Source organism: Pongo pygmaeus, chromosome 9 (assembly GCF_028885625.2).
Source record: "Pongo pygmaeus isolate AG05252 chromosome 9, NHGRI_mPonPyg2-v2.0_pri, whole genome shotgun sequence".
NCBI lineage: Eukaryota > Metazoa > Chordata > Mammalia > Primates > Hominidae > Pongo > Pongo pygmaeus.
The window spans coordinates 118,805,230-118,828,996 of NC_072382.2; the positions used below are offsets into that span (position 1 = coordinate 118,805,230).

At 39.0% G+C, this 23,767-nt stretch overlaps 1 protein-coding gene and 1 pseudogene across 20 annotated transcripts in view; both read right to left on the bottom strand.

Annotated features, from left to right (window-relative positions):
- SIK3 (SIK family kinase 3) overlaps positions 1–23,767 on the bottom strand; it is a 258,649-nt gene that overhangs the window by 193,539 nt on the left and 41,343 nt on the right. The window lies entirely within an intron of this gene.
- Positions 2,389–2,753, bottom strand: LOC129008946 (small ribosomal subunit protein eS27-like; annotated as a pseudogene).

Consider the following 23,767-nt stretch of genomic DNA (forward strand, 5'->3'; position numbering starts at 1 on the left):
ATAGCATTATCATAAAACTCCAATATTCTTCAATAACTTACATGTTTGTTGTAGGATAAAATTATTACCCTCAATGAACTATATTAAAATATAGAAAAAATAGCTGGGTGCGGTGGCTCACGCCTGTAATCCCAGCACTTTGGGAGGCCGAGGCGGGCGGATCACGAGGTCAGGAGATCAAGACCATCCTGGCTAACTCGGTGAAACCTCATCTCTACCAAAAATACAAAAAAAAAAAAAAAAATTAGCCAGGCGTGGTGGCGGGCGCCTGTAGTCCCAGCTACTCAGGAGGCTGAGGCAGGAGAATGGCGTGAAGCCAGGAGGTGGAGCTTGCAGTGAGCCGAGATTGCGCCACTGCACTCCAGTCTGGGGGAAAAGAGCGAGACTCCGTCTAAAAAAAAAAAAAGAAAAGAAAAGAAAAAATTTTCAGATTTGAAGAAAAAAATCTGATAATGGATATAAGAAGATTGAGTAGGCTCAAGGCAAATTATTAATTAGTATTAGAAACCAACACCAACTGGTTCTTCAATCATTATCAAACACATTGATAACAGTATATGAAATGAAGGAATCTCACATAAATAAATAATGTAATAGCCATTTGTCACTGGAGGTCACCTTTTATGACAAGAAAAATAATCCCATGTTCTTCATATGTTTAATGAAGTTAAGTTTTATAAAACAGATTTATAATCCCTGCCATGTATCATTCTGGGGGAGAAAAAAACAGTAAGCACAAAAAGAAAGCCTAAGATTATGGACAGAAAAAAAATTCAAAGAAAACTTAAATCTAACAACAAAAATACCATAGCACTGTATAAGTTATTACATAGAACATGAAGAACTAGTATACATGCCAGAGGAAAAGCTTGTTAAATCCTACACTACTAACACTATAACTATATTGAATAAACATACTGCCACTTAAATATAATTAGCACCATTATTTGAAAACAGAGACAAGAGAAAAGCATCTATAAGACTTGAATGATAAAAGCTGAAATTATGTGAAATCCTTATACTTCAGGCAAGGACATGAATGCTAAAGATCTCAAATTTTCTCAGTGACATGCAACTAAATGAAAGTAAAGATAAGGTTTATCTGTAAAACACGATGCACAATTGGAAAGGAGAAATTAAGTATTTAGATCACCTTTTAGCATGCCCTCAAGTAAGTTGGCCAAAACATAATGAGATCAGTACTGGTGGTTAAGAAAAGAATAACACCAAAAACTTCAGAAAAAGTGGGTCTTATAAAGGCTGTTTCCTAAATGTAGTAATTATGTATAAGTAATCATGCCATGCTCCACAGACAAGCAAGAGATATTAAGAAGATGCCAGCATGATTCCAATTATCAATTGTATTAAGGCATGGTCTTTACATTTCAAACTTTACAGAGTTACCTGTAATTATACAGTAAGTTCCAGAATCTCCTCTTTCATTTATGAATCTGTTCGCTATCCAAAGGCAAGTTCTATTATAAATAGTCAATTAAGGCCCAAAAAAACCAAACTTATTTTTTGCTTTTGGTTAACAAGAAATTCCTTTAGCTTAACTGTAACATGGCTACAGCAATTAGTGTATCTTGCTAATATTTTTAATAACTTTGCAACATAAGGTTGTGATGTTACCATGTTTTACAACTGCAAATAATGCAATGATAAAACTGAAAGTTTTGAACTGAACTTTTTTATCCGAGTAATATTTTATTGTATGAATATAACACCATTTATTTATCTCTTGGTTGTTTCCAGTTTTGGGCTATAATCCAAAATGCTTTTTTCAGACAATAGGCTATATATCATTAATGTCCATTTATCAGCAGTATAAAATATCTTACCATAAATATTAATAAAAGAGGCAGTATAAACAAAATCTGTTTATTTTAAAACTTTGAATAAAAGGCAGAGATAGGCAATGAGGAAATGAGGAATTTTTTAATGATGCAGATAATATGTTCTAAAATATAATGAAGACCTAAATTAGCTGAGAAATGTGTTCAACAGTCACTTCAAACTAAGTATGAATTAATGATTCTATCAACTCATTAATTCTATTAAATCTATTAATGATTATATTAAACATTAATGATTCTATTTGCAAATTAAAATTTCCTGCTATTCCATTTTAAAGCTTTGGCTATCCCCCATCTGTGATTTTTGCACTGGTTATTTTAACTTAATGTCTCTCAGTTCTTTTCATTTGTAAAATGGAGATAAAAGTAACTACCTACATTACAGGGCTATTGTCACCCAGGCTGGAATGCAGTGATATGATCATAGCTTACTGTAACCTTGAGCTCCTAGGCTCAAGCGGTCCTCCCACCTTAGCCTCCAGAGTAGCTGGGACTACAGGTGCATGCCACCATGCTCGGCTAATTGTTTTAATTTTTTTTTTAATCCAAAATGTGTTTATTGAGATGGTTTCCCACTCATCTTGATTCAGAGTGCTTTTAGTGCTGCTTCCTCCTGAAGGAACATCCTTCTGTAAGCCTTGCTTTTCCTCCTGTAGGCTGGCAGAGGACAGCGGAGCAGTCAACACACAAAACTACCATTTGTGCACGGCTAAAGACCGTGGTGATTTTATAGCATCCTGGGCATTTCACATCCATGAAGTAGGAACTGGGGCTCTATACCAGGCGTTTCTTCTTGTGTTTCCTCTTCTCCTCTTCTGGAGAGGGATGAAGGAGATCCTTTGCGATAGGCATGTTCTCGTGTGGGTAGGTCGTCACCGCCAGAAAGGTTAATTTTTTTTTTTTTTATAGTCAAGGTGTTACTTTGTCACCCAGGCTTGTCTTGAAACTCCTGGCTTCAAGCAATCCTTTCATCTCAGCCTCCCAAAATGTTGGGATTGCAGGTGTGAGCCAACGTGCCCAGCCAAAAATAAAATTAAAAAAAAAAAATAACGTAGGTAGTTTCTCATAGTAATGTAAAGAATATGTAACCTGTGTTTTCCTGAAAGTTGAGGAAAAGCTGAGGCAGCTAATGGGCTCATACAAAGGTCTGGAAGACCCATTCTGACTACCTAAAGGAGAGTCAGCATTCTGACTGTGCTTATAGAAGAGTCAGAACTCCTGAAGAAAGAAGCCTTAAAATCCAAGGTAGTAATCATCATGGGAAATATTTTAGGAAATAACTTAAGGTTTGTATTTTCCCCTAAAATTGTTAGAAGAAAAGAAATGAAGATCTACATATATGCTCTCTTAGAGCTGAGAATAGCTTCTATAAAGCAGAATTTTAGACTTCTCTCCCCAAAGGAAAATAGGTATATTTATTGTAATTATTCTATCACAGTCAACTTGTGTTAACATATCATTAATTCTTCCAGAACTGTTACATGTCACCAAATCAAAGCCAGTGTGAAAAATATATTAAATGACTCTTTGGCAAAATATGGTCTCCAATGGGGCAATGAAAAACATGAAATAACTCAGATGAAAGTTGGGATAGTATATAAAAATACGCAGATTCTTTTTCAATGGGAAACCTCTAATTCATTAAGAAATAAATCCCTTAAAGGAAAGCCAATACCATATCAATCAATCAATTCATTTCTAATGTAAGAGTGGGTACAACAAAATTTAAATGTGTTTTATACAATACTAATTAGTCATGCAAGATCTTAACATTTTGCTTGTTTGCCTGCCCCCATAGCTAACTACTATACATCATTTGTTTCTATCTTTAAAATATTTGATCATGGAAATTAAGCCTAAGAATATTGGGGGGTTTTTTCCCCATAAAAAACTACTCAAGGTAAGTATTATTCTAGGAAAATTGTGCTGCCTGGTCTTTATCCAGAATCTTGGTTGTGTCTGTTGCAAAGGAGGGAAAAACTGCTTTTTCAAGGCCATAGCAAACACAGCATGACGTGAAAAATCTAAAAGATTCTGAGAGTTAGGAAATCTTCTAAAGGATCCTCTCGCCATTTAAGAGGCAGGAAAACTTCCCAAGGTAAACCCAGGGAAAAATCAAGAGTCTCTGTAAAATATATAGCAATATAATAAATTCACAACAGCCCTTGCCTTCAAGCAGCATACATTAACAATAAAAGTCAACTACAAGAGATATCAGAAAGCAAAACAAGACTAATTGCCACATGACTCAGAGACAATTAGGCTATTTCAGTTCAAAGGAGGGAATGATCATCATGAGCTAGAATAGCTGAGAAAGCTTCACTAAGGCTGAGAAGCAACTTAAGCTGTCAGGAATAGGTGTTGGTACTGAGGATGGGGCAGCTCACTCCGGCCCCACGTTTAGACTCCTGTCTTCATCGTCCTGACTCTTGAAGAAGGATATGGCAAAGGATGTGAATCTGACAGCTTTTAACAACATAGGGCAACTAGCTTTGAATTTGCCTCCTGTGTAAATGGGATGATTGCCCTAGATAAAGAAACAGTTTCCAAGGCAGAAAAAAAGAGATGATAATCCAGCAGCAGAAGAAAAACACACACACACAAAAACCAACAGAACCACCACAAAGCCAAGTGATTCAAACACCCGACCCTGGTTTCCTTGCCGAGAAACAAGTTAATTCCTATGCTAAGCACCTTTCCTCTGTTTTCACATTTCTTCTGTTTTCAAATGCTGAATTCAACAAGAAATCATAAAATCATACCACTTTAGTAGTTCTGAAAAGTCTTATAATGTCTCTTTTTTGTTGTGTACTCTGGGGTGGAAAACTCTTTTGTCTTATTCCTGAATCAAGAAAGTAGAAACCTTTGCCAGAATCATTTGCACCAGATAAGTGAATTTGCATATCAGACCATATTTTTAAAAGCAGAAACATCCTGTATAGAGACTCTCCTTATAGAATGACTGACCTGCCTTGGCCTAAAGAAGCCAAGGCTTCTCCCCCTCTTCCAAGCACAATCTTCCTGTTTTCTCAGCCTCATCTGAACCCGCTCAACCAAACAAAGAACCACTCAAACAAAATTTCACAGAATACCAACTTTAATAATTTCTAGCCAAATCAACAAAAACTGTGGCTCTGGCCTAGAATAAACTGCTACAAGATACTGTTTATTTTTTTGAGACAGAGTCTCACTCTGTCTCCCAGGCTGGAGTGCAGTGGTGCAATCTCGGCTCACCACAGCCTCTGCCTCCCAGGTTCAAGCGATTCTCCTGCCTCAGCCTCCGGAGTAGCTGGGATTACAGGCACCCGCCACCACGCCCGGCTAATTTTTGTATTTTCGGTAGAGATGAGGTTTCACCATGTTGGCCAGGCTGGTCTCGAACTCCTGACCTCAGGTGATCCTCCTCGGCCTCTCAAAGTGTTGGGATTACAAGTGTGAGCCACCGCACCTGGCCGCTACAAGATTCTTTATTTGCAATGACTCTCCTCTTCTCTTACCTTTGTTAATAATCACTCATTTCTTCCCCACAGATGCATCAAAGCTAAGATTCTTCGAAATATCCCCTATGCGGCTGGGCGCAGTGGCTCATGCCTGTAATCCCAGCACTTTGGGAGGCCGAGGCGGGCATATCATCTGAGGTCAGGAGATCAAGACCATCCTGGCCAAAATGGTGAAACCCCATCTCTACTAAAAATACAAAAATTAGCCAGGCATGGTGGTGTGTGCCTCTAATCCCAGCTACTCGGGAGGCTGAGGCAGGAGAATTGTTTGAACTCGGGAGGCGGAGGCTGCAGTGAGCTGAGATTGTGCCACTGCATTCCAGCCTGGGCGACGGAGTGAGACTCCATCTCAAAAAACAAAAGAAAAAGAAATATCGCACATTCATGGAGCATCTTTAGATCAGAATCACCTCGGCTCTACGTTGAGACTACTGTAATTCTTGGCACAAAGACAGAAAAAGTTGACTCAAGGCTGTCATTTAAAAGAAAAAGCATAATTAATAAACCTTATTTGATAAATAAAAAGATACCTATGTCTTCATATTACAAACACCGAAAATAAAGCTCAACAATGAAAAAATATATTTTTTTTAATTGTGTTTGTTTGTAGAGGTGAGGTCTCGCTATGTTGCCCTGGTCTTGAACTCACTTAAGTGATCCTCCCACTTCAGCCTCCCATAGTGCTGGGATTACAGGCGTAAACCACCATGCCTGGCAAGAAAATGTTCAGAACAAACCCTACAATTAACTGAGTTCATGACAGACTTGTTACTAATGTATGATGTTTGCAGTGTATAAATGGTGTAATGTACACTACAATTCTCACTGCATATTATAAACAGACATGTTACTATGAAGTTGAGGGAGGGGAAGAAAACAGACTTAATGTTTTAGCTGACTAAAATCAAAAGGTCCACATTCAAAAGACATATTTTTTAAAAAGAGATTAGGAGTTAATTTTATGTTAAGTAAAACCTATTGTATCATAAGTAACATTTGTTGGGCACTTAGTATGTAGTAGGTACTACAGCTAAGTGCTTTACATGATCATCTGATTTAATCCTCACATAGACACTAAAGAAGTAGTTCTATTATTTTACAAAGAAGAAAACTACGGTTTAGAACTGTTAAGAAACTTGCCCAAACTGCTAATAAATGAAGAAGCTGAAACTCCCATCCAGGTTTTCCTGACTCCAAAGCCTGGACTCACTACTATTTCTTCAACAAGGATAGCAGCAGGTTCTAGTGTATAAATAAAATCAACACAGTGACTAAACACATTTCCCCACACACTCATCTCTACCACTCCCACAGCCCACCTGAACTCTAGCTAATTGTTCTTAGTCACCGAAAACATTACATAGCTAGATAAATGATCAATGTCAGCTTTGAAAAGGGGAAAAGAAAGTGCCTGATGAGCTTGAGCCACAGATGATGGGCCCTCTTTTTCAAAGCCTTGTCTGCTCATTTGTTCATTCAAATCTCACTGAGCACCTATCATAGCAAACAGTACTGTGTAGTGATAAAGAGCAGAAGAATGCTTAGGTTCAAATCCTGGCTCCATCACTAACTGAGCATGTGACTGAGTAAGTTACTCTACTTCTTAACTACATTAATTATCTAAAGCACTTAGAACTGTGCTCGTCATTTATTATAGTAAACAATAAATGTTAGCTGATATTATTACTCTGTTAATAATGTTACTAGGCAATAGTTAAGCTACAAGCTTCTGGGTGGTATGGCATGCTATTCCCTCTCTTCTGAAGCTCGAAATCTAAGACGTGTGCATAAATAACCACAAATAAATCTGTAAATAACACTATAGGTATTAGTACATAAATGCTACAGATGTGCCAAGGAAGAGATTACTTCTAGCTAAAGATATCAGGGAAGGTCTCATGGAAAAGGTGCACTTGAGCCAGACCATAATACAAAAAGCAGAGGAGAACATTCCACATACAGAATATAATCGTGGAATAGTAAATTGAGCTCAAGTGAAGACTTATCATGGAAGACTGGTGATGAATAAACCTGGGAATGTAGGTAAGATTAGGGACCAGATTATCCAGAAACTTAAAGATCCAAATAAAGAGTTCAAATAGAAATACTATCATCATATTTTCTTTTCTTTTTCATTGTATATATTTAAGGTATACAACACAATGTTTTTACATACTTATATATAGTGAAATGGTTACCATAGTCAAGCAAATTAATTTATCCATCACCTCACAGTTACCTGCCTCCTTTTTTTTTTTTTAGCAAGGGCAACTAAAATCTACTCTCAACAAAAATCCCAGTACAATACAATATTATTAACTATAGTCCTCATGTTGTACATTGGATCTCCAGAATATCATATTTTAAAATGTAAGCTAGTATTAATATTGCTCAGAGTGAAATATACATATAAAAATGGAAAAAGAGAGAATTCAGATCTCCAGAATATCATATTTTAAAATGAAAAAAGAGAGAATTCCCCCAATTTGGGGGATAGCAGGAAGTATTGTAAGAGATGGGGAAAAAAATAGCAAAGCAAATCAGAGGAGATGTGGAAGAAAGCCAGGTTTCACAGGTAATGCATTTAGATAGACCAGCTTTCCTCAAACTGTGTGGTAGTCACAGAAATTTGAGAAAGGCTACATGCCCCACCCTCATCTAGCCCTTCAGGGATCCACAAGACACTGGTACTTCAAGACTTCTCAAATGACCTATAATTTTAAAAACTAATTTTGTCCACTCTATATATTCCCAAACTTATTTAATAAAAAAAAATCCTTTTCCTCCTAATATATTTAAGCAATGAGGGATACTAGTGTTCTACAAAACTCATTCTAGAAAACTTTGATGCTAAAATATATGAAAATAATTGGGAAAAGTATGATGCCATATGAGATGAGATGGGAGATGTCTTAACAGTTCTATAATCATTTTTCAGAAAGACTTTTCCAAGATCACAGACTACTCTGGAAGTCTAATTTTGTTTTTACCCTAAGAGGCAAGTAAACCAACTAAAGGAGTTCTATAAATGATTATCATGCTTTGTTTTCTATCTGGCAACACAATTTTTAAGACTAAACTCTGACAACAATACAATTTGAATTACTTCTGATTTCCTTGTCCAAAGATGCCCTAAGGATTTCACGAAGTATTTTCCTTTACTCATCAGAAAAGGAAACAGGTAGAGCCCGTTTATCCCTACTCTTTTATTCATGTCTTTTTCATCTTTTTCTCTCCAGTTTACCATTTTCCATTCTCTATTCTTCCATTCGTATGTAATTTTCCCTTTACTGGCCCACTTTTGTCCTATGTACTCATGTCCTCCTTATTTCTCCCAGCTCCCTGCTCAAATTATTATCTGGAGCCTGGGGACTGCCGTTATGACCAAAGAGCATGTTCAACTGCTAATAACTGACTTCGAGGGTTACAGAAGGCGCATGATATGCTATAGTTCCCCCATTTTTAGCCTACAGTAGACACTGCCCATTTTGCCAAAGCACTCTTTCTCACTAAACCCACAGTGCTCTCAACAGCTACTTCCAATCTCTGGAAGTTAAAACCTATTTGCAGACAGGTCCTATATGTTCTCATTTGTATTCTTTAGATCTATTGGCTGAAATGTGAAATACGCTAGTAAACACAATTCGCAGGTAAGAAAGGAGGCACAATGGTTAAAGGCCAGAGTGTTGTCTCGCTGCACATCCACATGTGTCTGGTTCTTAAAAGTCAGTATCTGCATTAGAAGCGTTTGAGGAACAGTACGGGACTTTGCCAAAATACCAGTACAACCAGGAATCCTTGTATACTTAACACACATAAGGATAAATAAAAACAATGAGGATAAACTTCAAAACAACCTTGAGACATTTTATTTTCCAGGAGTCTTTCCTCCACACTGACTACCTGAATGTTTTCAGTAAGCATTTTGCTGTGGTTTCTGAGTTAGATTTCATCTAAATATGAGTAATCATCCTAATTAAGAAAAGCCAACTGGCTAAAATGCTAAAAGATCAAGCCCTCCCTTAAAATAATATCTTTCTCTGTTCAACTAAGAATGTGGAGTGCAACAGAGTGAAGGAAAATGTAAGACTCATTCAATGATGGCACATAACTAAACCAATTAAGATAAATTTTAAAAGTTGTTTACTTAGTAGCCGCCAAATTCTATAAGGAAAATAACTGTTGGTGCAATTATGCAGTTTTGTATCTCATTAGCTGCCACAGTGAAAGATTATGTATTGTGCAACAATGATATTTGTTGAACCAATAAAATCAAAAGCTACTGTCAGAAAGCTGCATTTATATACCTCTTAAATCAGTAAGCCTTTTTTCTTCTTTTAAAACCGAGATATGCTCACAAGAGTTCCCAAAACAGCTTCCATATTAAATTATAAATTATTGACTTGATGAGCTTCTCTAACCTGTGAAGTTGGAGAAACAGTAGTTTTTGATTCAGCAAAGGGCATTCCCACCATTCCGCCGAAGGTGCCATGAAACAACTCAATAGACTAAAGATGGGGAAAGCTTAATGACTGAAATAAAAACAGATAAAAAAGGAAACAGAGTAGTTTCTACACTGCAATTCACTTCTACTTTTTCCATCTCAACATTAAAACATATATATCATCTAAACAAAAACCCATTACCATATAAAAATAAGGTGGAAGTTCAATCTTCAGCCTGGATACTTATACTGTAGTCTCCCCACTCAATGAGGCTTAAGAGGCTTAAGCAAAGTTTTAAAAAAATACTGAAATCCATCTGATATTCAACACATGTAACTAAACAGTACAAGCACTACCATTTTACAAAACCAATTCTAGATGACATATTCGTAGGAGTTTCCAAAAAATGCCTGAACTCTTCATAATCCTGCTAAATATATTAACCATGCCTCAACATTGCGTGAATATAACAAAGCTTAGCTTCTGTATCATATCACTACTAAAATCAACATTCAACTGAACCGTTCAGCCATAGGGTTTCATGTCTAATTGGTTATTTAACCATATCTTGGCCTCCAAATCTAATTTATCTTTTCCCTGGTTCTGAACTTCAGTTATATTTTACAATCTCACTTTAGTTACTTTCTGTCAGCCATCTCAAATCCTGTGTGAAACAAAACACAGTATAAATGATGTTTTATTCACCTTTATGCCATTAACATTTAGTGCAGTACCTAGCACACAAGTTCTTCATTCATGTTTAACTGGCTTGAAGGCTACTGCCCCAGTATAGTTCTGGCTCAATAAAAACTTATGTCAAATGACCACAGCAAATATTAGTAATGTTCGTTTTGAGATGGATCAGAAGCCTCATTCCCTGAATTGATGTTCCTGATGATGATTTTGTCAATAAGCAAAGGAACGTAAAAGACTATTTTTAAAACTATTCTATTTCTTGAATCTTTTCAAAGGAAACAAATTTATCATTTCATGTTTACATAATAAATATTAAAATGCAAGTGAATGAAACAAATTTCCAAATTATAACTCCAATGCCATTATTTTTACTTACTTTTTTATTTTCACTTTCTAAACTTTTTGGGGGACAGGTGATAAAGAAAACTATGCTTCTAAAAAAGTTTAGTACTTATAAAAACCCATCTCAGTGATCATAGCAGACCTATACTATTCTTATTCTATACACAGCAAGGTATAGTATCTCTAAACTATAATTCCTGCTTAGACAAGATTAAGAGTTCCAGTGACTAAATTTTAATTATGATTCATTTAGACAAGCCAAGACATACCACTAAACAAAAAGTAAACTGCTGACTTAGAGATTTAATGACACAAAAACACAATAAAGCCTGCCAGGAAATAGTATTTCCCTCTTCGGCTTTAAATAGCACCAAGCCTGGTCACTTTAACAGACCTCTTCACCCCACATTTCGTATCACCAAGAAAAAAAAAAAAAAGTTAAAAACTTGAGGGCCCAGTCCAGGTTTTCTACCTAAAAAAGGCAAATCATCAGCCTTTGGGCAACATAGAGAGACCCCGTCTTTATAAAAAGTAAAAAAAGAAATTAGCCAGGAGTGGTGGTACACGCTTGTTGTCCCAGCTACTCACAGGTAAGGCAGGAGGATCACTTGAGCACAGGAGTTCGAGGCTGCAGTGAGCGAGGATTGCGTCACTGCACTCCAGCCTGGGCAACAGAGCAAGACCCCCATTTCTAAAAAACAACATGGCAAATCAGTCAAACTATCCAATACTAAGGCTAATAAATAATTGGTAATAACATTGGCGAATCAGCCATAGAATTTCCTCAGTTATCTTTCTTGGCTTCAAACAATGGGGACCATATTTAAGAACACATATAGGAGATAAAGACTGGTTAGATAGATAATATTTGCACATGTTAAACCGTCACAAGCTAATTTCACACCTTTCAATATTGCTCTTCCCCTTCACCTCCAAAGCACAAGACAGAATCAGTCTTCTAAGAATTGTTTAGAGAGGATTTGTCAATATATAACCAAATATCTGCTTAGTGACGGGAAAAACCTCTGTTCACCAGCCAAAGGACTTGTGAGAATGAGAGCTACATGTGGCTTCTCCCCTCTATGGCCTCCTAATTCCACATCAGTTTGTAGTTATTCTTGTACTACAAGAGTATCAGTTTCAGAATGTAAGCCTCATAAGCTCCCAGGAAAGCCATTCTAGTGGAACTGTTCCAGAGTTTCACTTTAGCTCCATAAGGAACCTAAGAAGCCCCACCCACAAGAGTGAACGGTAATTGCTCCGTTGGTTTCCACCTCTGACCTATAAAGACCAAAGCCTGAGCTGTCTGTAATCCATAAGCCATTTTAATATTCTGCTAGAACACTGCAAAAATGTGGTTTTCACTAGAGGCACTGGCATGAAGCTGAAATTGGTATTCTTGCTTACTAATCCTGTGTAGAATTTGTTCTAATTCTCAAAAGTAGAGGAAATTCTCTCTCTTTTTAAATAAAAAGGGCAGTGGTGAGACCCACAACACTTACAACAGGCCATATAACAGACTGTCCTAATCACACTTAGATAAATAACTCTTCTCCGCATATTACAGTAAGTAAGTAATCTAATCCATTATTTTGGCATCTGTTTCTTAAAATTTGCTGCACCTATCCCTTCTAAAACGAATATACTGTGTAAAAATGTATGAACTCTAAACTTCACAGGTAGAAAATCATCCAGTTTAAACTTTTTTTATATGAGGAAACTAGAGTTCAAATGTGTGAAGTGATTTAGCCAAGGTCACATGTTCTGTGGCAGACTCAGGATGAGAATTAGGGTGTCCTGACTTCCAGTCTAATGTTTTTTATGACCACATGAACTAGACAATGAGAGAAAGCACACCATTCACTGGTGGTAAGTGCAGTGGGCACTGTTCCTATCCATCTGTCTTTCACAATATACAATTCCTCACTGTTCTGCACAATAGCCTATGTGGTAACACAGCACATATGAGCTAAACTACCATTCAAGGGTCATTTTAACAAGCATGACACAACACTGAGGCACAATGCCCATGTTAAGCAAACAGCAAAATACCATGACACAATTAAGGCTTTATTTAAGCCAAACCATGTATCTATGCCCGTGCTTCACCATTTAACTAAGAAGCATCTTGAAGGCAAAAATTATTTCTTCTTGATCTCTATGTCCTTTATGGCACTATTCAAAAGTTTTGCTCACATACCTGCTAAAACAAATTTAATGGGGCGAAAAAGTTGTCTCCTTGAATATCCTTAGGTTGACATCTAAAATTTTCATTACAAGTTTTAATCACTGCAAAGGTTATATTTTCATTTATGTATCAATCTATGCCCATTTAGAACTGACACCTAAAAACACTATTATATTGCTAATTTTAAAGCTATTAAACCTACTATATTGGCCAGGCAAAGTGGCTCACGCCCGTAATCCCAGCACTTTGGGAGGCGGAAGTAGGTGGATCACTTGAGCCAAGGAGTTCAAGACCAGCCTGAGCCACATGGCAAAACCCCATCTCTACAAAAAAATACAAAAATTAGTCACACACGGCGGTACTCGCCTGTAGTCCCAGCTGCTCAGGAGGCTGAGGTGGGAGGATTGCTTTAGCCTGGGAGGCAGAGGCTGCAGTGAGCCAAAATCACACCACTGCACTCCAGCCTGGGCAACAGAGCAAGACCCTGTCTTAAAAACAAACAAACAAACAAAAAACCCTACTGTATCACTAATTCCAATAAAATCTAAACACCTGGGCAATCTGATATCACCCATCCTACATTTTAAAACTGTAACAGAATCTTTTTTTCCTATATAAAATGCTATGCCATTTATCGGTCTCCCTGAAACTGTATTTCTATTCTGCTTCTTCCAGAGTATTTAATATAACTTTTATCATACTTTCCTTAATGAAAACATGTATATTATTGTTTATTTATGTTGGATTGTGGTATGGTTACTATTATAGTAAAACACAATTGATGAAGACAATACAAATGTTACAAATTTTGAGAACTAAACATAAGTAATTTCCTTTTTTGGAGATGCATCTCTTAATAAGATATGTATGGAGGAAGATACATACCTTGATAAAAGGAAGTTTCACACGTGACACTAGTGTCTTGACTATCCCTTTGTTAGAATCCTGGAGGATTTTATACCTCATATGTACAATGGTGAGATTCAAGATGGGTGAAAGGTATGGCTGTCTTCTGTTAATCATAAGAAGGCACAGGGCTAAAGGGAGGGTAGGGAAGGTGGACTAGCATTATACCAGTGTTGCCTTCAGACAAGTCAATTTCAGGAAAGAGTATAAATAAAATATTGAGAACCTGGAAATTTATTCTCTTAAAACAATCCAAGCCTACATATTCTTAGACATGTCCTCCAGTTTGAGATCATGGTTCTAAAGCACCAGACTTGGTTCATTTATCGGAACTCAGTAAATACTTGTTGCATTAAAATAGTTCAGGGCCAGATGTGGTGGCTCATGCCTGTAATCCCAGCACTTCGGAGGCCGAGGTGAGAGGACTGCTTGAGCCCAGGAGTTTGAGACCAGCCTGGGCAACATAGTGAGACCTCATCTTTACTTATATAAAAAACAGTAACAATATGAATTAAATGAAATTAAATTGTTTATAAAAAAAGTTATTCAATGAGAACATCTAGATCGTACTGATTTTTTTCTAATCAAACGATAAAGTCTGTTGTGAGGATGAAGCAAGATGGTGAATGTAAAACACTGAGAACAGTGCCTGACAGATAGCCTCAGTGTGTCCTACCTGCCATTCACCTTAATATTAGTATTCTTAGGCAAATCTTATTCTTTCTCTCCATCTCCCCTATATTTATTTAAATAAGACTAAGGTCTTATTCAGACATGGAAATATGATTTATTTCTAAAACTTTAAATACGGTTCACTCTGCCAAGGAATAATGGTTCAGAATGACCATCTATACTTCATCTTGGTACTATTTTTCTATACATACTATGACTTTCACATCACAAGCATACAGCTTAACTTGAGAAAAACCAGAAGGCTATTTATGCAAATAATGGTAAAAATAAGTAGGCCATTGGTGAAAATCATATTTTTGACACCTAGATGAAACCCCAGGTTTATTCACCTTTAAAAAGTTAATGAAATACATTTAATTCTACAGACATAAAGTCAATTAAAACTTTCCAGGCCGGGCGCGGTGGCTCACGCCTGTAATCTCAGCACTTTGGGAAGCCAAGGTAGGCGGATCACCTGAGGTTGGGAGTTCGAGACCAGTCTGACCAACATGGAGAAACCCCATCTCTACTAAAAATACAAAATTAGCCGGGCTTGGCGGCGCATGCCTGTAATCCCAGCTACTCAGGAGGCCGAGGCAGGAGAATCGCCTGAACCCTAGAGGCGGAGGATGCAGTGAGCAGAGATCGGGCCATTGCACTCCAGCCTGGGCAATAAGAGCGAAACTCCGTCTCAAAAAAAAAACTCTCCCATTAATTCATTATTAAACCAACTTCTTTCTCCCAGTATCTACTAAGAAAGGTCTATGTGGTACATATCCAAGAAAAAAATGCCAGGAACTTTGGCCTATTGAATTTAAGAGTGTCAGAACCTACGTCCTTTAAAATACTTCATGACTAGCCAGGCATGGTGGCTCACACCTGTAATCCCAGCACTTAGGGAAGCTGAGGCATGTGGATCATGAGGTCAGGAGTTCAAGACCACCCTGACCAACATGGTGAAACCCCGTCTCTGCTAAAAATACAAAAATTAGCTGGGCGTGGTGGCTCACGCTTGTAATCCCAGCTACTCAGGAGGCTGAGGCAGGAGAATCGCTTGAACCTGGGAGGCAGAGGTTGCAGTGAGCTGAGATCGTGCCACTGCACTCCAACCTGGGTGACAGAGTGAGACTCCATCTCAAAAAATTAAAAAAAAAAAATACTTCATGATTTCTCTGTTAGTAAATTTGTCTAGCATCTAAAAGATTTTTAGGGGTTGTCAACTCTTTAATAATATATTTATAAAAAGTAGTTGATTCCAATCACCTCCATAAACACCATATATTAGGGGATAAATTCTAGGGAGGGATATAAAGTTTAAAAAGATACTTTCCAGCTGGGCGCAGTGGCTCATGACTATAATCCCAGCACTTTAGGAGGCCAAGGCCAGCAGATCACTTAAGGTCAGGAGTTCGAGACCAGCCTGGCCAACATAGTGAAACACCATCTCTACTAAAAATACAAAAATTATCCAGGCGTCGTGGTGCATGCCTATAATCCCAGCTACTTGGGAGACTGAAGCATGAGAATGGCTTGAACCTGGGAGGCAGAGATTGCAGTAAGCCGAGATCGTGCACACCAGCCTAGGTGACACAACAAGACTCCATCTCAAAAAAAAAAGAAAGAAAGAAGCAAGGAAGAAAAGGAAAAGAAAAAAACCTTTTTTACCCCTGAAAATTTTATTCAAAATAGAGTTTTAAAATGGATCAGTCTAGGTGCAATGGCTCACACCTGTAGTCCCAACATTTTGGAAGCTGAAGTGGAGGAATCACTTGAAGCCAGGAGTTTGAGACCAGCCTGGGCAACAAACCGAGATACCATCTCTATACAAATTTTAAAATTAGCCAGGCATAGTGGCACGTGACTGTAGTCCTAGCTACCCAGGAGCTAGGATCCTCCTCCTGAGGATCACTTGAGCCCAGAGTTCAAGTTTACAGTGAGCATCACACCACTGCACTCCAGCCTGGGTGTCTGAGCGAAAACCTGTCCCTTAAAAAAAAAAAAAAATAGGATCTTACATTATAGTATAATTATATAAGATAGCAGCCAGGCACAGTGGCTCACGCCTGTAATCCCAACACTCTGGGAGGCCGAGGCGGGCGGATCACCTGAGGTCAGGAGTTTGAGACCAGCCTGGCTAACATGGCAAAACCTTGTCTCTTCAAAAGTACAAAAATAAGCCGGGTGTGGTAGCAGGCACCTATAATTCCAGCTACTTAAGAGGCTGAGGCAGGAGAATCGCTTGAACCTGGGAGACGGAAGTTGCAGTGAGCTGAGATCGCGCCACTGCACACCAGCCTGGGTGACAAGAGCAAGACTCCATCACAAAAAAAAAAAAAAAAAAAAGAAAAGAAAAAGGTATCACCATTGGTGAAAGGTGGGGGAAGGGTACACAGGACTTGATGTACTAATTTTGTAATTTTCTATGATTCTATAATTATTTCAAAATAAGCTGGGTGTGGTGGCACACACCTGTAATCCCAGTACTTTGGGAGGCAGAGGCGGGCAGATCACTTGAGGTCAGGAGTTCGAGACCAGCCTGGCCAACAGGGTGAAACCCCATTTCCACTAAAAATACAAAAATTAGCCAGGCGTGGTGGCACACACCTGTAATCCCAGCTACTCCGGAGGCTTGAGGCAGGAGAATCGCTTGAACCTGGGAGGCAGAGGTTGCAGTGAGCCGAGATCACACCACTGCACTCCAGCCTGGGCAACAAGAGCGAGACTCCATCTCAAAAAAAATAAATGAAATAAATAAATAAATAGTTTTTTTTTTTAATGGATCTTACAGGAGAGGCAAAATTTCAAAAGGTAAATGTTCTGGGTAGATACAAACGTAAAATGCAATTCACATTACAGGAATCACAACTAGGCCAGGTAAGCCACACAGCTCATTCTAGGATATAGTGGAAGATAAGGTAGAAAAGGTAACCAGAGTCAGACTGCAGAAGAGTCCCGTGATGGTTAATTTTATGTGCCAAGTTGACTAAGCTAAGGAATGGCCCAGACAGCTGATAAAACATTTCTAGGTGGGTCTCTGAGGGTATTTCTGCAAGAGATTAGCATTTGAATCAGTAAACTAAATAAAGAAGACCCACACTCACCAATGTGGGTGGGCATCATAATGTTTACCCTTTTCCACCCAGAGAGAGCAAACGGCAGAGGAAGAGCAAATTCACTCTTTCTTCTTGAGCTGGGATATCCATCTTCTCTTACTCTTGGACATCAAAGCTCCTAGTTCTTGGGTCTTCGGACTCCAGGACTTACACCAGCACACTACCCCTTCCCAATTCCCAGGCCTTCAGCCTTGATTCCCCTGGTTCTCAGCACCTCAGACTCCAACTTAATTACACCACCAGCTTTCCTGGTTCTCCAGGTTGCATACGGCCTATCATAGGATTTCTCAGCCTCCATGATCACATGAATCACAAGAGCCAACTTCCATAATAAACCTCCTCTTATATCTATCTATATATCTATTATATATATAAAATAAACCTCTTCTATATCTATAGATACAGATATGGAAACTTATTATGAAGGTTCTAGGGTTTTTTTGCTTGTTTTTTGTTTTTTGAGACAGAGTCTTCCTCAGTCACCCAGGCTGGAGTGCAATGGCGCAATCTCAGCTCACTGCAACCTCCTGGGTTCAAGCGATTGTCTGCCTCAGCCTCCCAAATAGCTGGGATTTATAAGCGCACACCACCATGCCCGGCTAATTTTTGTATTTTTAATAGAGATGGGGTTTCAACATGTTGGCTGACCTGGTCTCAAACTCCTGACCTCAGGTGATCTGCCTGCCTCAGCCTCCCAAAGCACTGGGATTACAGGCATGAGCTACGACGCCCGGCCTATAGAGGTTTATTACAGAAATCCATCTATCCAGGCCAGGCGCGGTGGCTCATGCCTGTAATCCCAGCACTTTGGAAGGCTGAGGCAGGTGGATCACAAGGTCAGGAGTTTGAGATCAGCCTGGCCAACATGGTGAAATCCCGTCTCTAATAAAAATGCAAAAATTAGCCGGGCGTGGTGGCAGGCGCCTGTAATCCCAGCTACTCAGGAGGCTGAGGTAGGAGAATTGCTTGAAACTGGAAGGCGGAGATTGCAGTTTGCAAGATCGTGCCACTGGACGCCAGACTGGGCAACAAGAGTGAAATCCTGGAAAAAAAAAAAGAGAGAGAAAAAAAGAAAAGAAAGAAATCTCTCTATCTCTCTCTCTCTCTCTCTCTCTCTCTCTCTCTCTCTGGAGAATCCTAATACAAGTCCAGAATGACAAGCTAAAACTTGGAACTTTCCTTGTATATGATGGGGTATTTTGCAAGGATTTTTTATAATGCACGAGAAAAGTCAAAGTAAGCCTTTATAAATATTAATATCACAGCAGTAGGCAGAAGAGACTGCAGGGAACCTAAAGGTGGAAAGACCAGTTACTGTCGCAATAGCCCAGGCATGGTGGGGTGTTAAGGGTTGGCAGTAAAACCTGACCATAAGGGGCTTAAGAGTTTAATACCCTGAAATCCTCTATAAAGAGTCTATCTCTGGCATTCATTCTGAGCTCTCTATCATGTTTACAATAAAGAAATCTCTTCTCTGAATCACATTTTAACATTTCAATCTTCAGCAGGTTTATAAGAATAAAGTGGAAAAGGCAGAAACAGCTCTCTTTATTATCCCCAACAAAACAAAAGTCTTATAGCAGCCTTTGTGGCCTTGGATCGTATCCCTTTAAGCAAAAATAAATCAGAAGTTCTCTTATGCTCTGGGATTAACCTCCTTTCAATGACTACATGCTGTCAGCTACAATCTACCTATTGCAGATAGGAAGCTTCATTGTAATAGCAAATTTCTGGTTGAAGAGCAAGGTCCAGTCCCAAACAGCTTTGTGGCTCTAATGCCATAGTTTCAGAAAGCAATACTTTCCAGATGTATGCTGTTGACTGTTGCAATGCAGGAGGACCTGGGACTTTATTCTGGGCTACACAAACAGCACAACTGATTGCTTACTGGGTCCCACTGTGTACTAGATACTGATGACACAAAGATCATTAAAATAGTCCCACCTTCAAAGAAGCCACAGTCTATTGGGAAATATACACAATAAAGTAACTGCAGGCCGGGCGTGGTGGCTCACGCCTGTAATCCCAGCACTTTGGGAGGCTGAGGTGGGTGGATCACAAGGTCAGGAGTTCAAGACTAGCCTGGCCAACATGGTAAAACCCTGTCTCTACTAAAAATATAAAAATTAGCTGGGCATAGTGGCATACACCTATAATCCCAGCTACTCAGGAGGCTGAAGCAGAATTACTTGAACCCAGGAGGCAGAGGTCACAGTGAGCCTAGATCATGCCACTACACTCCAGCCTGGGCAACAGAGCAAGACTCTGTCTTGGGGAAAAAAAAAAAAGTAAAGTGGCAAATGCTATTATAGGTAAGTACGTAAGAAATGCTTTGAGAATAATAATAATAGCTATATTTATGAAGTACTTAGTAATATGCAAGCCCTTTCAATGCATTTTCCCTACATTAATTCACTTAACCCTCACAGCAAGACTAATATTACTCATTTGTTACAAATGAGAAAACTGAAGCACAAAGAAGTTAAACAGTTTCATCCCAGTTATATACAACTACCTTAATAACGAAGGCAGTCTGGCTCCAAACTGAGGGATTTTAACTAACCACTATATTGCCTCTTTCCCCGCTCCCACCCCATCCCCTCCACTGAGACAGGGTCTCACTCTGTCACCCAGGCTGGAGCGCAGTAGCACAATCATGGCTCACTGCAGCCTCAAACTCCTGGGCTCAAGTGATCCTTCTCCCTCAGCATCCAGAGTAGCTGAAACCACAGGCATGTGCCACCATGCCCGGCTAATTTTTTTAGTTTTTGTAGAGATGGGGTCTTGCTATATTGCCCAGGCTGGTCTCGAACTCCTGAGCTCAAGCAATCCTCCCTACTTGGCCTTCCAAAGTGCTGGGATTACAGATGTGAGCCACCACACCCAGCGTTTTCTTTCTATTTTTTTCAAAGAGACAAGGTCTTGCTATGCTGCCCAGGCTGGCCTCAAGCAATCCTCCTGCTTCAGACACCCAAGTAGCTAGGACTGTGGGTGTATACCTCTCACCAGCTTATATTGCCTCTTATAATGAGGGACTAACTAATGTTGCCTTGGATGGCAGTTAAGACTAAAGAGAAAAGAGAGTAGAAGATATATTTGAGACAGACCACTGAAGAATCACCAGGAATTCACCAGACAGACTAGATGTTTGGGGTGGAAGGCTGAGCGCTTATTAGCAGGGAGTGCTTGAGGGGACAACCCTCTAAGCAAAAAGAATGCAAGTACAGCAACAGCAGGTCAGGGACAAAGGTATGCGATTTAGAGTACAGGGTGCAGTCACAGAACAGTCAGTAGTCTGCATATACTGTAGGACACATGGGTCCCAGAACAAGAGGGGAGGCTCTAAAGATGACTGGGGTGTAGTGGGCCTTGGAGGCTTTATATTTCAGGTAAGAGAGACCCATCAGAGGCCTTTCTGCTGAGTGATATGAGCAGATCTACCTACTATAAAGATAACTCAGCATGAAAGGTACAAGATGGCCAAGAGGCCAGGAGAGCAATTAGGAGATTACCACAATAATTGTGTCAGGAAATGAGAAGGAGTGGTTGGATGCAAGCACATGTTTCGGAAGCACAATCAACAGTACTTGATAGGCCAGGCGCGGTGGTTCACACCTGTAATCCCAGCACTTTGGCAGAGGTGGGAGGATCACTTGAGCCCAGGAATTCAAGACCAGCTTAGACAACATAGTGAGACCCCATCTCTATAAATAATTTTAAAATAAATAAAAATTAAAATGTTTAAAATGAAAATAAAAAATAACAGTACTTGCTGACTGGTTGCATATGAAGGATAAGGAAGACAGGCAGACAGGCAAAGCTATCCTGAGGCTCTTTTTCTGGGCAGAACAGGACGAAAAGGGGATCAGCATTTAAAAGGAATAATAATAATAGCAACTAATATTTATTAAGATATTAGTATATACCAGCACTATGCTAAATACTTTTACAAGAATTATCTCATTTAATATTGATAAAATAAGTTCATTATCACCCTTTCATAAATGCAGAAATGGAGGCTTAAAGCAAATAAGTAGTTTATTCAGGGACACAGTGACTAAGCACTGAAGCCACAGAAAGACTCTGACTTTAGATAAACTGAATTCAAGATATCTGGGGAGGCATCCAAATGTAGATTTCTAAGAGGCAGCTCAATATTTTTGTACGAACTTAAGCTAAGAGTACCACAGATACAGATTTATAATAACAATGTAACTATACTATTGTTACTATTCCTATTATTAGCATTTATTAAGCACTTAGTGTACATGAGACACTATTTTAAATGTTTTACACACATTATTCATTTAATCCACACAATCCTGAGGTAGGTAGCTCTAGTCCACACAATCCTGAGGTAGGTAGCTCTAGTCTCCCCACTCTTACTTACAGAGAAAGAAACAGAAACATAGAGACAAAGTAAATCATTCCATGTCTCTTAGGGAGAAAATAATGGAGCCAGATTCAAATCCTGGTCTCTCTGGTTTGGACGAGGGAAGAGAAGAGAAGGTGGGGCTACAGGTGGGTTGGATAGAGGAGCCAAGGACAAAATCCAGAAGAATATAATCGCTTAACAAGTAGGCAGAGAAACAGGCACTACCTCATAGGATGGTTGTAAAGATAAGTAAAAGCACACAAAGGACTTGGCTAAGGCCACAGTTTGAATGTCTCCGCCTCTAAAAGTCAGATGTTGCCAACGTGATGGTATTAAGAAGTCGGGCCTTTAAGACATCATTAAGTCATGAGGGTTCCTCCGTTCATGAATGCGATTAGGTGCCCTTATAAATGGGCTTGATGGAAGGAGTTACTCCCTTTTTGCCCTTCTGCCTTCTGCCATGTGAGGACACAGCATTCAAGGCATCGTCTAGGAAGCAGAGACCAAATCCCCATCAATGAACCTGCCAGTGCCCTCCCAGCCTCCAGAACTATGAGAAAATAAAATTCTGTTATTTATAAATTACCCAGTGTCAGGTATTCTCCTATAGCAGCACAAAAGAACTAAGACAGCGACCAAAGAAAAGCTCTATCAGTTTGGAGGATGTGCTACAGGATGAGGAGACAGAAGAGAACCAACAGGGAAGTAGATATATTAAATGGAAAAGGATTAATTCATAAAACAAAGTCCCTGGATTAAGAAAATGTGGCACACATACACCATGGAATACTATTCAGCCATAAAAAAGGATGAGTTCATGTCCTTTGTAGGGACATGGATGAAGCTGGAAACCATCATTCTCAGCAAACTATTGCAGGGACAAAAAATCAAACACCGCATGTTCTCACTCATAGGTGAGAATTGAACAATGAGAACACTCGGACACAGGAAGGAGAACATCACACACCGGGGCCCGTTGTGAGGTGGAGGGAGTGGGGAGGGATAGCATTAGGAGATATATCTTATGTAAATGATGAGTTAATGAGTGCAGCACACCAACATGGCACATGTATACATATGTAACAAACCTGCACATTGTGCACATGTACCCTAGCAACTAAAGTATAATAAAAATATAGATATAGATATAGATATAGATATAGATATAGATATAAAGTCCCCAAGAAGAAGTGGCAGAATGGGATCAGGACAGTGCAGGTGAACACACAGAGCTTCTATCCCACCTGCTAACGAAAGTATAAACTTGTCTGGAGGATGGTCTGGCCAACTCTTACCAACATTTCAAATATGTCCATCTTTTGATCTCTTCTCCTCTTCTAAAACTTGGCTGTGCATATATACCAACCAAGGATATACCTACAAATGCAAGGATGGGCCACCTTTGGCAATATTGGTGAAAATGAAAAAATGGAAGGAACTTAAAAGTCCATCAATAGGGGAAAGGTGAAATAAAGTAATACACATCTATATAATAACATTTTACATAGCCATTTAAAAGAAACAGGTCAATATGCTGACATGAAAATATTTCTATAGTTTATTTTTTAATTAACCATTTCTTTAGAGATAATTGTAGAGTCACATGCAGTTGTAAGAAACAATAGAGATCTCCTGTACCCTTTACCTTGTTTCCCTCAATGGAGACATCTTGTG